Source organism: Lutra lutra, chromosome 18, assembly GCF_902655055.1.
Source record: "Lutra lutra chromosome 18, mLutLut1.2, whole genome shotgun sequence".
Classification (NCBI taxonomy): domain Eukaryota; kingdom Metazoa; phylum Chordata; class Mammalia; order Carnivora; family Mustelidae; genus Lutra; species Lutra lutra.
Window position 1 is genome coordinate 30,221,670 of NC_062295.1, and position 13,606 is coordinate 30,235,275.

Below are 13,606 nucleotides of genomic sequence, written 5' to 3' on the forward strand. Positions count from 1 at the left end.
GCTCCAGAACCTGCTCCGGGCTGTGTGGCCACCCACACCCTGTGACGGAACCGCTGGGGCCCTCCTGCCACCGGCCCACGATGCAGGGCAGACACCGGCTGACTCACCTGCCCTCTGACCCACCTTTATTCCCATCTCACAGAATGGGAAACTGAGGCCCAGGCTTCCGGTCACGGAGCCAGGGACCAGGTGGTGAGGTTCAAGTGACAGAAACTGGTGCTGGGTAAAGGGGTCCCTGCGACAGATGGGAGTTAGAGGCCGAGGGAGGGGCCTGCTGAGGTCATCCGCTGACGGGGGCAGAAGAGGAAGCAGAGGGCTCCCGTGTCCGGCCTCTCTGTCCGTTGCGCTGTCCCACCCATCCAGGCCAGGGAGCTGCGGGAGAGCACCCCATCCCTGGGCTCCCTCCCTGACCCAGCCAGCCACGCCTCCTCTCCAGGTTCAGGATTTGCACAAGATACTAAAACACCGCTCCTGAGCCCAGTCAGTTAAGGGTCTCCCTTGAGCTCAGGGTGTGATCTCTGAGGGTTGCTGGGATGCAGCCCGGCCTCAGCTCCCTGCTCAGTGGGGAGTCTGCTTCTCCCTCGCCCTCATGCATCCCCCGCCCCATTCATGCACTCTCTCTCTCAAATAAATAAATGAAATCATTAAAAAAAAATACCCCGGAGCAACGGACAGTCTTTATAATAAGTGATGCTGGGCCAACAGGACGACCACAGGGGAAAAAAAAACATGATCCCGTCTACAGCGGGTAGAAATGACAGCCCCCTCACGGTGTTCATGTCCCCATCCCCAAAGCTGTTACCACGTTAGCGTCCACATGGCAGAGGGGAGTTAACGTTGTAGACGGAATCAAGGATGCTAGTCGGCTGACCTCCAGATGGGAAGATTATTCTGGATTACCCAGATGGACCCAAAGTGATCACAAGTGTCCTTCAAAGTGCAAGAGGGAGGCAGGAGGGACGGAGTCAGGGAGAGGGCAGCGTGCCAACAACTCGCTGTGACGTTGCTGGCTTTACAACGGAGGAGGGGGCCCCCAGCCCAAGAATGTGGGCAGCCTCTAGAAGCTGGAAAAGGTCAAGAAACAGATCCTTCCCCGAGCCTCTAAAAGGAACACGGCCCTGCCGGGATCCTGGTTTTAGCCTGGAATGATCCATGTCAGTCTCCTGGCATCCAGGATTGTTAAGATAAAATACATTTGTGTTGTTTTGGGGCTGACACGTTCAGGCTCACTTGTCAGAGCAGCGAAAGGAAACTAATACATTGACTTCATGTGGTACCCAAAGGTCAATTCCAGATGGACAGAGCATCTAACGGAGAAAGGCAAAACAATATAGCTTTTAGCAGAAGACACGAGAGAAGATCTTCATGACACTGAGGTAGGAGAAGATTTCTTAACCAGGACCCAGGGAGCGCTGGAAAGCAGGGAGAGGATGGATAAATGGACAAGATTCAGATTAAGAGCTTCTGAACGTCAAAGGACAACATGGAGAGACAGAGTGTGTGTCAAGACTTAACCACAGAATAGGAAGGGTATGTTTGCAATCCTACATACCACAAAGGATTCCTACTCAGAATACAGAAAAGCCCAACAAATCAAGATCAGCGAAACACCTGGCCAAGCACTACACAAAAAGAGGGCATTCCAAACACCAGCAAACGGGGCGCCTGGGGGCTCAGTCGGTTAACCTCTGGCTTCGGCTCAAGGTCATGATCCTGGGCTCCTGGGATAGAGTCCCCCATTGGGCTCCCTGCTCAGTGGGGATCCTGCTTCTCCCTCTCCCCCTGCCTGCTCCTCTCCCTGCCTATGCACATTCTCTGTCTCTCAAATGAATAAATAAAATCTTTAAAAAATAAATAAAATAAAATTCTAACAAACAGATGCGCACAAATGCAGGACAACTGACTGGCAGATGACAGAGGGGAACGGGGACAGTGGGGAGAATGGGCAAAAGAGGAGAAGGGGATTAAAAGGCACAAACTTGCAGTTATAAAATAAGTAAGTCCCGGGGACGAAAAGCACAGCACGGGGGACCACAGTCAGTGGTATCGTCAGAACCTCACGTGGTGACAAGACGGGACCACACTTACTATGAAGCGACCCGAACAATGTACAGACTTGTCAAGTCACTGTCGTATGCCCCAAACTGATAATGTTGTGTGTCAAATACAATTAAAAATAAAAATACATGGGGCACCTGGGTGGCTCAGTGGGTTAAAGCCGCTGCCTTCAGCTCAGGTCATGATCTCAGGGTCCTGGGATCGAGCCCCGCATCGGGCGCTCTGCTCAGCGGGGAGCCTGCTTCCTCCACTCTCTCTGCCTGCCTCTCTGCCTACTTGTGATCCCTGTCTGTCAAATAAATAAATAAAATCTTAAAAAAAAAATAAAATAAAATAAAAATACATGGGGCCCCTGGGTGGCTCAGTGGGTTGAAGTCTCTGCCTTTGGCTCAGGTCATGGTCCCAGGGTCCTGGGATTGAGCCCCACGTCAGGCTCTCTGCTCAGCGGGGAGCCTGCTTCCTCCTCTCTCTGCCTGCCTCTCTGCCTACTTGTGATCTCTGTCAAATAAATAAAATCTTTTTAAAAATTAAATTAAATTAAATTAAAATTAAAAAATAAAAATAAAATAAATAAATAAATAAAAAGTAAAAATACAGCGGCGCCTGGGGGGCTCAGCCAGTTAAGCATCTGACTCTTGATTTCGGCTCAGGTCACGATCTCAGGGTTGTGAGTTTAAGGCCCCGGGCTGAGCCTGGGGCCTACTTAAAAATAAACAAACAAAGGGGCGCCTGGGTGGCTCAGTGGGTTAAAGCCTCTGCCTTCGGCTCTCTGCCTTCGGCTCGGGTCATGGTCCCGGGGTCCTGGGATCGAGCCCCACATCGGGCTCTCTGCTCAGCGGGGAGCCTGCTTCCTCCTCTCTCTCTGTCTGCCTCTCTGCCTACTTGTGATCTCCGTCTGTCAAATAAATAAATAAAATCTTTAAAAAAAATAAAATAAACAAACAAATAAATAATACAATATAAACAAGCAAACAAATAAGTAAAAATGAAGATGCCAGAAATCAGGGAAGGGATCCCCCTTGGGTCAGGGGTACTGACTGTGAAGGACAAGCCCAGAGGGGCCCTGGGGAGCCAGCAGGTTCTCATTCCCGATCTGGACTCTGTTACACAGGCGTTTCGGTTGGAGAAAATTCAACAAGCACCATGCACGCTTTTCTGTAGGGATGTTGTATTTCCATAAAAAGGTTTTATGGATATATAAACATTTTATGGAAATACCTATATGTTTCTAATATACATATATATATATATATATTTTTTTTTTTTCCTAATTAACTAGGCTGGGGGTGGGCAGCAGCAGAAGCAGAGGAAGCAAGGGTGGTCCCTGACTCTGGGGCCTTCCCTCCCACCAGCCCCAGGAGGTGGTGCCGAACCATGGGGCCCATGGGAGCTCCTGTCTGCCACCACCCCCCCCACCGCACCGGGGCCTGCAAGCTTCCCGCAGGCAGGCCCAAGCCCCACGGAGTTCAAGCACCCAGGGCCCGACACGCAGCCGTGCTGTGCTCGCTGGACAGCCTCCAGCACGCCCACCTTCCTCCCTCAACAAAGCATGCAAGTCAGCACCCCAGCCTCCCCTCCTGAGCCTTCCCCTGCAGGCAAGGGGCAGGTTGGAGGCTGAGACCACGGAGCTGGGCCTGTCCCCTCACGGACACAGCAGGACAGAATGCAAACTGGGGCCCATGTGGGAGCCTGGAGAAGGGATGAGCCAGCTGGGGGGCCAAGGGGCACCATCTATGCCCCCAAAGGGCAACCCAGGGCTGTTGGCAGGGGATGGGGAGGGCTGGGTGGGGAGGGGCAGAACCTGGTGGCTCCAGGGGTGAGATCCGTCCCTAGCAAGCCCTCATAGTCAGTGTTTTCTTTTAGTGCTTCCAGAAAAGCAACGGCCACCCCCAGCCACCAAATGCTAGCCCAATGCCGCAGACGCCCACCCACCCACACACAGTGTCACATCGCTGGGGCCTCACACATGCCGTTCCCTCTGCCGAGAATGCCCTTCCTCTCCTCCGCTGGCAAACTCCCTCACCTCTCGCTGAAAGCGGCTCCAACAGGGCAGGTCCTCTGCCTCTGTTGCTCACTGCCGGGCTCGGTACCGAGGACAGCGCCCAGCAAACAGCCCTCCACGGTGAACACAGGCGTGAATGAAGGAAACATGAATGAGCAGAAATGCCCTCCTCTGCCGTCCTCGTCCTGCCCGTGTTTAGCTGGAGGCCCACAGCAGCCTGTCCACACGCCATCGCTGCACTCGCTGGCCAGCTTGGAGCCGTCTCCGGGAAAGGAAGAACGTTCCAAAACAACGAGCAGCCGGCGCACAGAGTGGATGCTAACCACACGTGGGTCCAGTGAACAAAGAAGCTGGCAGTGAGCCTCCCATCACTGGAGGGGATCAAGCAGAGACTCGGGTCTGTTCTCAGAGCACGTTTCTGCTCCAGTTGGCACAGCTGCCCTGGGAGGCTCTCCCGAACCCACACAGCGTCGGATACCGTCAAGAGCAACATTAACCGTGAACGGACCATGCTGAGCACCCGCAGCCCCCCAGGGCAGGTCCACCGCAGGGAGAAAGGTGTCCCCATGTCCGCACCACCCCCCATCACAGAGACAGCCTACTTCTTCACTGCGCTACACTCAGACCCTGTGTGGCTGTCCTGGGGTGGGGGGCTCATGGGGGATAGACCATCCCTTCCTCTGAGCTCCTCCAGCCTCGGGAGCCACGGACCTGCACGATCTGTTCTGCTCCAGACACCAGTCCCAGTGCTCTACAAATACCAGTACAGCAGACCTTCGCAGCAGCCCTGTTACGAGCCCATCCACTTTCCTAGTGGGGAAACTGAGGCCTGGAGCGCTCCATCCTTTGCCCACGGTGACAAGGCTGACCGAGAGCAGGCGTGGAATTTGAACTCAGACCCTCTGGCCACGGAGCCTGAGCTCTTGACCGCTTTCCTAACTTTCTCAGAACCAAGACCGACTCTTCTCCAGGCACCCGGGATGAGGTTTGGGCAAGAGGTCAGGAGGGCAGCCCAAGGCCACGGTCTGCCACATCCCTGCCCACCGGCCCAGGCACTGCCTGCCTCTGGCCTCATTTCCAGCCCCCGCCCCCGCAGTCTTTGTTCCGGCCTCCTTGAACTTCTCGCTGCTCTGGAGGCGTCTCACCCCACCACTCGCCTGCCCAAATGCCTCTCCCCTCTTCTACCCCTCCGCCAGCTCCTGGGGCCGACTGGGCACACAACCTGGGTGCCACATGTCCTGGCCTCATGCCCCCTCGTGAGACAGGGCAGAGAGCAGCGTGGCTCCTGGTTCCCGGGCTCTCACCAACACCTGGGACTGGTCAGACCCCGGGGAGGGGCTGGCTGTGCACACGAGCCCCAGCTCTCAGCTGGGGGCAGGGACCCTCCAGGGGGAGGCTTCGAAGAATCAAGGGGCTGCAGCTGACCCCCTCTGCGCTCCAGACCCAGGGCCGTACCCAGGACCACGCTGTCCAACCCTCAGGCTTTGGCGGGACACACAGCGGGGCTCACGCAAGGCGAGGCGATCGTACGGCCCCTCCAAATTCCTGCTCCTTCCTCGGATCTGGCTGCTAGAAAGCTCAGAGTCAAATTACCTCCGGGAGAAGGTCCAGTGGGCCCCCTCCAGCTCCATTTGATTTTTGATCTTCCTCTTGCTCAACTTTTGCACGCCTTTTCTGTCCCCTTATACCGCGTTTCCTTCGGCAAATCACCTCCCAGCCCTTTCGGGGGTCAAAGAGCACACAAGACCCTGGTGAAGGTCTTCCCTCCTCTGCCCTGAGCGCTGTGTGCCCTGGCTCAGCCCCTGGTCTGAAGGAGCTGTGTCAACGAACCAACGAGTTTATGCAAGGAACAGCCTACAGCAGAAAGGGAACAGCCTGAGCGGAGTCAGGATACAAGGAGGCAAACCCCCCACAGACACCAAACGTCGCTCCCTCCCTCCCTCGTGGCCGGTCCGGCTTCACATTCCACGTGGAAGAGTGGTGGGCTGCAGGCTGAGCCCCCAGCCGGAAAAACAGGGACCCCGGGGGAGCCTCAAATTCCACCCCCTCATGGCAGAGAGGCCATGAGGGCGAAGGAGGACGTGAACTTGGAGCAGGTGTTTTCCTGGGCAGACAGAGTCTGGGACAGACTCCAGGGATGCCCGAGAGCTGCCTGGAGAAAACGGCAGTACTATGTGGACAAAACCCCACGCCTCGTTAATAAAAGCCACCCGACATGCTCTGCTTCCTATTCGGAAGGGAAACATTTCATTATCATTTTGAATCATTTCCTCTGAAAACATGAGTTTTGTCTGACTGTTCCTGCGCACACACACACAGACACACACACACCCCGCAGCCCTGCACGGGAGTGGGGGGACAGGGCGGGCTGTGGGGTTGCCACGGTCCCGGGCTGGCAACCGGGCCTCCAGTCTCCAGGTCCTGAAGGGAGGACCCTCATTGGCTTCTGAGCCACAGCTTGTTGGGGGGGGGGGGGCGCAGGTGCCGTGGTTCACCTTCCCCGCTGTCCCTCGCCATCCCCCGCCATCCCTCCCTCCCCACCCAGGTCGGACTGGTGCACTCCAGCTACTCCCAAGAAATCACCCAGTCAACTGGCCTGGGTCTGCCTCTCCCATCAGATCCTGAGTATCCAAGGGGAGCAATGCCCCATTCACCCGTCCTCCCCCAGCACACGCCCCCAGCACACACTGGGCACCATCACGGCAGGCAATCCCGAGGCGGGATCCACAGCCCCCAGCCCCGGAGCCCACGTGGCCTGCCCCCCACCAGCTGAGCGACAGGGTGGGCCCCCTCACCCAAGCTGGGCCAGTCGGTCTCTCTAGCACCCCCAGAACGAGGGGGGGCCCCACAGGAGGTCCCGGGGCCTCAGTTATAGTCACCATTCAGGGCAGCTGTGCCGACAACCCAGACAGAGCCAGCCTACAGGGAGAAGGGCAGGGACAGATGCAGTGGGAGACGAGGAGAAAATGAAACCCCGGTCCAGAAAGCCGCAAGCCAGAGGGGCTGCCTGCCAGCATCCCAGGTCCTGGAGGACCCCGGGGCCGCCTGTAACTGTTGGCTCTACCAGTGCCCCTTCCCTCCTAACTCCCCTCTCCCTTAATCTAACTGAAGGAGTTTCCTGAGCCCTGCAAAAGCAGAGAATCCCGAAAACACGGGTCAGGACCCTCCCCGCCTTCCTGCCACCACCCCCAGTTTACTAAAGGTCAGGCTCTCTGGGGTCAGGCCAGCATGGGTGGGTGGGGAGAGGAGAGCTGAAAAGGTGTGAGGGTCAGCCTGGCTGAGCCCCCAGGGAGCCAGAGAGCGAGCGGGACTTTGGACTTGGGCAAACTGAGGTGGTGTCTGAGGAAGGCATGGCCCAAAAGGAGCCCTGGTGATAATGCACATAGTATAGTAGCCTGTCTCCCCTGGGAAAAACAGTTGGTGCTTAATGGATGCACGAAAGGCAAACAGGGAAAGCTCTCTGGGTCCTGATTCCCACATCTGTCAAATGCAGGTTGTGCCGACAGCCACACAAGAATACAAGCATTTAGAGAGCTTGGGAAACGGTTCCTGGCACAGAGCGAGGGCTTGGGTATGTGCTGTTGTTGTTTTAAAAACCTACACAAAAGCTGAGTTCTCCCCAAGGACCCCGGGGCAGGCGCTCGGGTCTGAAAGTTTGTGTCCCACCCCCCCAGATTCATATTTGAAACCTAACCCCAATGTGATGGTATGGGGGAAGCTTTGGAAGGTGACATCTGTCCTGAACGGGATCAGTGCCCTCATAAAGAGGACCCCAGACAACTCCCAAGTCCCTTCTGCCAGATGCGACTACAAGAAGTCTGCATGCCGGAAGAGGGCCTCCCCCATCGGAGCTGGCACCCCGAGCTTGGATTTCCAGACTCTAGAACCGTAAGAAATCAATTTCTATTGGACCTAAGTCACCCAGTCTGTGGTATTTTGTTCCAGGGGCTCCGACGAAGACGGCAGGGACACCGTCCCCACTCTGGGCTTGGAAGCAGAGGTGGGAGACACGGCTTCAAGAGGACCGGGGTCAATCTTCAGGGTGGCAGGGTCAGGGAGGGGAGGGCAGGAGGGGAGTGTTTCCCCCACATCACAGATGAGAGCAGAGGGAGCAGCCCAGGGAGGAAACTGCGGTGAGCGGTTGGATAACAGGCAGGACTGCCCGGCGGTGGACAAACAGCAGGGGGAGGGGACGAGCCATGCGGTTGTGGACACGGTTGTGGACAGAGGCTGGACCCAGGGCACTAGCAAAACAAACACTGGGCACCCTCCCCGTCACTGGGCACCCACTTTACACACATCCATCCATCAGATTCCCACAGCAACCCTAAAAAGGCAGAGACCCTAAGCACCCTCATTTTAAAGGACAGGGAAACTAAGCCAGAGAAGTACAGTAACTTGTCCGAGGTCACACAGCTAATAAATAACAGAGCTGGAACCCAGACTGTCGGGTGCCAGCCTCCCAACTCAACCACCAAAGCAAGCAAGTAGATACTGAAAAGGGCCTGCTGGGTGGCTGAATCCCCAGCTTGGGATTTAAAGCTGGGGGCCAGGATCCCAGACACCACCAGCCTCCCTCTGCCAGGTCCTCTGCCTTTGAAGCTCTGCTCCATCTCCCCCCCCACCCCATGCGACCCAGACCCCGTACCCCAACATCTCTCCTGGGCCAGGAACTGCAAATGCCAGTGCAGCCTGGGCTCATAGTTCATGGAGGAGGGAGCTTGGGGGGGGGACATCTGCAAAAGTAGGAAGGGGAAAACAATGCCTTCCTTCAGCAGAAGTTCCCCTGCCTTAAACCCCACACCCCAGTCACCTAAGTCCTTTGCCACTCCTCCAACCCAACAGCCACCAGGCCTCCTTTTGGGACTCTAAGCCCCTGCCCATGTGACTTTGTCTGCCCGAAACCCCCTTTGGAATCCTGGCAGCAAACTGTGGCTCAGGGTTCTAACCAGCTTCCTCCTCCACCCCATCATCCAGGGGTCCCTCCTCTGTTCTCCCAGCTCCCCCACCCAGCGAGCCATCAGTGTTGCTGGGCTGTGCTCCTTTGGGGCAGCGGGGCCCCTGGCAGTGCTGGGAAAGGTGACAGCAGCCGGATGAATGAAGGGCTCATTGTTTACATTACAACTGGTGGGGTGTCTTGCCCCACGTGGCCTTCCCAGCACTCTCCTCCGCTGCCTGCAGCCCTGGGTCAGTGCTACCCCCACTAACCTCCCTTGGGCATCTTACAGGGGTGAGGACATCCCCCCCACAAACTGGACTCCTACTTCTCACCCACATGGGAGCGGCGGGGTATCAAAGGTGGGGGATGCGCTGCTGGGTGTGTGACACTCCCCAAGATGCCCCCCTGCCCATCCTGCCCAGGGTGGGGCTGGGGCCTGGTGACAGCGCCCGGGGGCACCTGCCCCGCCCAGCCCCCCGCCTGAAGGGCCCAAACGGGCGCGCCCTGGAGGCCAGGGCGAAGCATCTCGACGGCGAAGGCCCCTCCCTACGGGGAGGGCAGAAAATCTGCTGCCTCACCAGCTACCAGCGCCAGCCCTGGGGGGGCACCCCTGCAGGAAGCCGCCCTGCCCCAGCCTCCCCCTCACCCCTCCACCATGCACTTCAACCAAGTTTTGCGAAGGCAATGGGCCGGCCGACCCCAGCCGGCGGGGCGGAGGCTCCGAGCTCTCCCAGAGCCGGAGGTCTGGACAAGGGGGCCGTGCGGCCGCGCCCACCCGGCTGGGGCCCCCCGCCCCGCCCCCCACCGTTCGGGAGCCCGGAGAGTCCTGCGGCGTCCCGCCGCCCCGCGCTGCCCTTGAGGGCCGGGCCGGGTGCCCCCCCCCCGCCGGCAGCTGTGCGGAACCCGGTCTGCGGGTGCGGGCGCCGAGGGTGCCGGCGCTGCCTCCACGCGCGGACCCGCGACCCAGGGAGCCCCCCAACGCCGGCAGCGGCCCCTCCTCGCCGGCGGGCGACCGGGAAGTTGGGGGTACGGCCGGAGCACCTCCCGCTCACGCCCACCAGCCGGCCCCCGACCCTCCCGCCCGCCCCACGCCCCGACAATGCCTGCGGGCGGCCGCCCGGCTGCAGCCCAGGCCGGGCCGCCGCCGCCGCCTCCCGCACCCCCCGCTCCTTTGTTGCCCGGCGAGCCCCCTCCCCCGGACCCCCCCAAGCCCGGCGGCTCCTACCTGCGCCCCTCCGGCGGCGGGCTGCACGGCGGGCGCCTCGGAGCCCGGCCTCCTCCGCTCCCGGCCGGGGCGCCGCGGGGGCAAGAGGATGCTGCGGCCCCTCCCCGCGCGCCGCTGCCCACCGGCCGCAGCCCCTCCCGGCGCCCGGGCTCCGCGCTCGCGCTCCGGGCCCGGGCCTCGCGCCCGGGCGGCGGCGGGAAGGCGGGAGGCGCGGACTGAGCAGCCCCGGCCGCCGCCTGCGCGCCCCGCGGCCGAGCCGAGCCGAGCCGAGCTGAGCGGGAGCGGAGCGAGCGGCCCGGCTCCGGGAGGGAACAAAAGGGGCCGGCGCTGGGGCGGGCGCGGGAGGGCGGGGCCTGGCGCGGCGGGGGTCAGGCGCGCGCTCACGTGGCCTCGCGTTTCTCGGGCCGCCGCGCCGCGCCGCAAGTGGGCGGGCGGGCGGAAAACGCGGCCTCCCCTCCTCCTCCGCCCGCCGCCGTCCGTCGTGGGGCGTCGAGGGTACCCCCACCCCCGCCTCGCCGCCGGTCACCTATAGGCGCTGAAAGAGCCTCCGTCGGCCTCGCTCTGCGCACGAGGATGTCCCAGAGCCCTGGGAGAGGTGGAAGCTCGGGATGCTGGGGGCGGCTCCTGGAGTTTCCGGGAAGGCTCCACAGAGGAGGTGACGTTTGGACTCGACAGGAAGGGATGAGGAGGAGATGGTGTAGCCCAGCTGAGACCTTCAGGCCTCACCGAGCTGTCCTGAGGCCAAAGCGGGTGGGGGGAAATGGCACGGGTGATGAGGTTCCCAACACGTCTTTGGAAAAAGTGGTACCCAAGATCAGGATGAATGCTGCGCCCTCCTCCCCTGAGCGGGGTCTGCCTCCTGTGATATCAGCCGAGTTTACAGCTGCCAGCCCTCTCCACCCCCAGTGCAAACTCATCTCCATTTCCTTCAAATATGGGAATGAGGGTGTGTTGGGGGAGGTTGTGGTCTGTACGGTGACAGTGACACCAAGGAGGACAGGCGCCAGGCAGTCTCGTTCATATCCCGCAAGGCACCCAGTCCAGTGCCTGGCCAAGGGCAGACACTCAATGACACCAGAGTGAATGAACTGGCTTCGTCCCCACCACTGTCCCTCCATTGCTCTGGTTCCCATAATCTTGGAGAAGTGAGTTCACCTCTTGAATTCCCCACCTACCAACTGGGGGTACTGTTTCAGTTCACTTCTGCTAAGGGGTAAAGGTTTGAGGAGGGAGGCTAGACCCTGGCCAGCCCTGAGGAGGAGGTCCCCAGCTGGTGGGTGGAGCCAGAGCTGGAGACCAAAGGGAAAGGAGGCCCTAGAGCAGGCCCAGAGAAGAGCTGTCTGGAGGAGGAGTCAGCCTCATGGGCGGGATAGGGTTCCAGGTGGGAGGCTACCTTCAGGAACCAAGAAGCTAAATTGTGTCCATGTGGCCAGGAGAGAATGGTCTGGAAGTTAAGAGATAAGACACAAGGCACAAAGCAACGGTGAGAATTCAGCTTCATCCCTTGCCAGCTGATGGGCAATCCTCTCTAGGCCTCAGTTTCCCCATCTATAAAGTGGAGCTGGTGACAGACCACCTCCTAGGGTTGTTGTCAAGGTCAAGTATCTTAATCTACGTGAAGCGCTAAGAGCAGTCAGCACCTAGTACATGGTTAGCCTTTCACACACGTGAACTTCGGGGCCCCTGGCCGGCACAGTCTATAAGGCATCGACTCTTGATCTTGGGGTCGTGAGTTCAAACCCCACACTGGGCATTAAGTTTACTCTAAAAAAAAATAATAATTAAAGAAAAGAAATGTGAACTTTTTTCAAAAAGAGCCGGGTCATCTGAGGACGTGTTAGGAGCTTGGATCTCCTCCTGTGAGCGGGGGATTTCGGACAGGGTCTTCTCTAACCATCAGAGCGGAGGACACACAGAATGAAGGGCAGGGCTCTGTCAGGTTGCTGGCCTCCTGGATTCTGCCACTGCCCTCCCTGCAAAGGCCGCGGGGGCTCTGAAGGTGGAAAGCAGATGAGAGCTGATCAGAAGCAGCTCAGAGGGCTACCTGGGTGGCGTGGCTCAGTGGGTTGAGGGTTAGACTCTTGGTTTCAGGTCAGGTCAGGGTCTCCGGGTCCTGGGATGGAACCCGCATCGGGCTCTCTGCTCAGCGGGGAGCCTGCTTCCCACTCTCTGACTATTCTGCCTGCTTGTGATCTCTCTCTCTCTCTGTCAAATAAATAAATAAAATCTTAAAAAAAAAAAGAGAGAGAGAGAGACAGGGCTCAAAAAATAATAATTAAAAAAATAAGAGAGGAGGGGTTTTTCCAGGGTGCAGAGTCTGGCCTGCTGTGATGTACCTGAGCTCACCTGGTCCTGTCCAGTTTCCATCCACACCCCCTCCTGCCTTCCGCCCACCCCTGACCACCCCCCCCAGCAGCGCCCTCCCTCACTGACAGCCCTCACTATTATTTTTTTTTAAAGATTTTATTTATTCATTTGACAGAGAGAGATCACAAGTAGGCAGAGAGGCAGACAGAGAGAGAGAGGAGGAAGCAGGCTCCCCACCAAGGAGAGAGCCCGATGCGGGGCTCGATCCCATGACCCTGGGATCATGACCCTGGGATCATGACCTGAGCCGAAGGCAGAGGCTTTAACCCTCTGAGCCACCCAGGCGCCCCAGCCCTCACTATTATTCAGCCCAACAGCGCAGGCAGGTCCTAGCTTACGCCCGCCCTGGACTCCGTGGGGCGGAGCCTCAAAGGGGAAACTCACCTGCCAGACTCCTTCTAGGTGAGAAAAGAGCTTCTGTCTTGTGGGAGCTGGGATTGGGGTTTTCTGCTTCCAGGATGTCAGGCCTGGGGAGGGGCAGATGACGGGTTGGGGCGAGGACCAGGGGGGCAGAGCCCTCCCAGCTGCCCTCTCACCCAGCGCTTTTGTCTCCACCAAAAGTGCTGATCTGGACATTTTCTTGCTGACACTGGCCCTGACTGGCAGCCCCATAGGAAAGGGGGTGGGGGGCGCGCTTTCATGAGAAAAGCGTGTTGGGAGCCACAGGGGCTGGGCAGAGCTCTTGAAGGCCTGGGGAGGTGACAACCACAAGGGAGGCCTGGGGGCTGACTCTCTGATGTACTTTTTACTGTGGTATTTTATTTTTTAGGACCAACAGGACATCGGCGGGATGGAATCTTTTATAAACTCTGATTTGCTTTTTACGAGAAATTTGTAATAACATGGGAAAACAGGGGCACCTGGGAGGCTCAGTGGGTTAAGCATCTGCCTTTGTGTGGGTCATGATCCCGGGGTCCTGGGATAGAGCCCCACATCGGGCTCCCTGCTCAGCAGGGAGTCTGCTTCTCCCTCTCCCACTCCTCCTGCTTGTGTTCCCTCTCACTGTGTCTCTGCC

At 58.7% G+C, this 13,606-nt stretch overlaps 1 protein-coding gene and 1 long non-coding RNA gene across 5 annotated transcripts in view; one reads left to right on the forward strand and one right to left on the reverse strand.

Moving 5' to 3' along the window:
- The window catches only part of CLIP2 (CAP-Gly domain containing linker protein 2), a 69,365-nt gene extending 58,930 nt beyond the window's left edge, over positions 1-10,435 (reverse strand). For 2 of the 4 annotated variants that reach the window (XM_047712816.1, XM_047712818.1), the window contains exon 1: positions 10,225-10,435. The gene's annotated coding sequence lies outside the window, so the exon portion shown is untranslated. The remainder of the gene's footprint in view (positions 1-10,224) is intronic. The other 2 variants (XM_047712815.1, XM_047712817.1) reach the window with 2 other exon arrangements.
- Positions 10,436-10,619: 184 nt separating this feature from the next.
- LOC125090261 (uncharacterized) lies at positions 10,620-12,667 on the forward strand. Its single transcript, XR_007124260.1, has 3 exons — positions 10,620-10,879; positions 12,017-12,272; positions 12,532-12,667. It is a non-coding gene; the product is annotated as an uncharacterized LOC125090261 (long non-coding RNA).
- Positions 12,668-13,606: the final 939 nt, after the last annotated feature.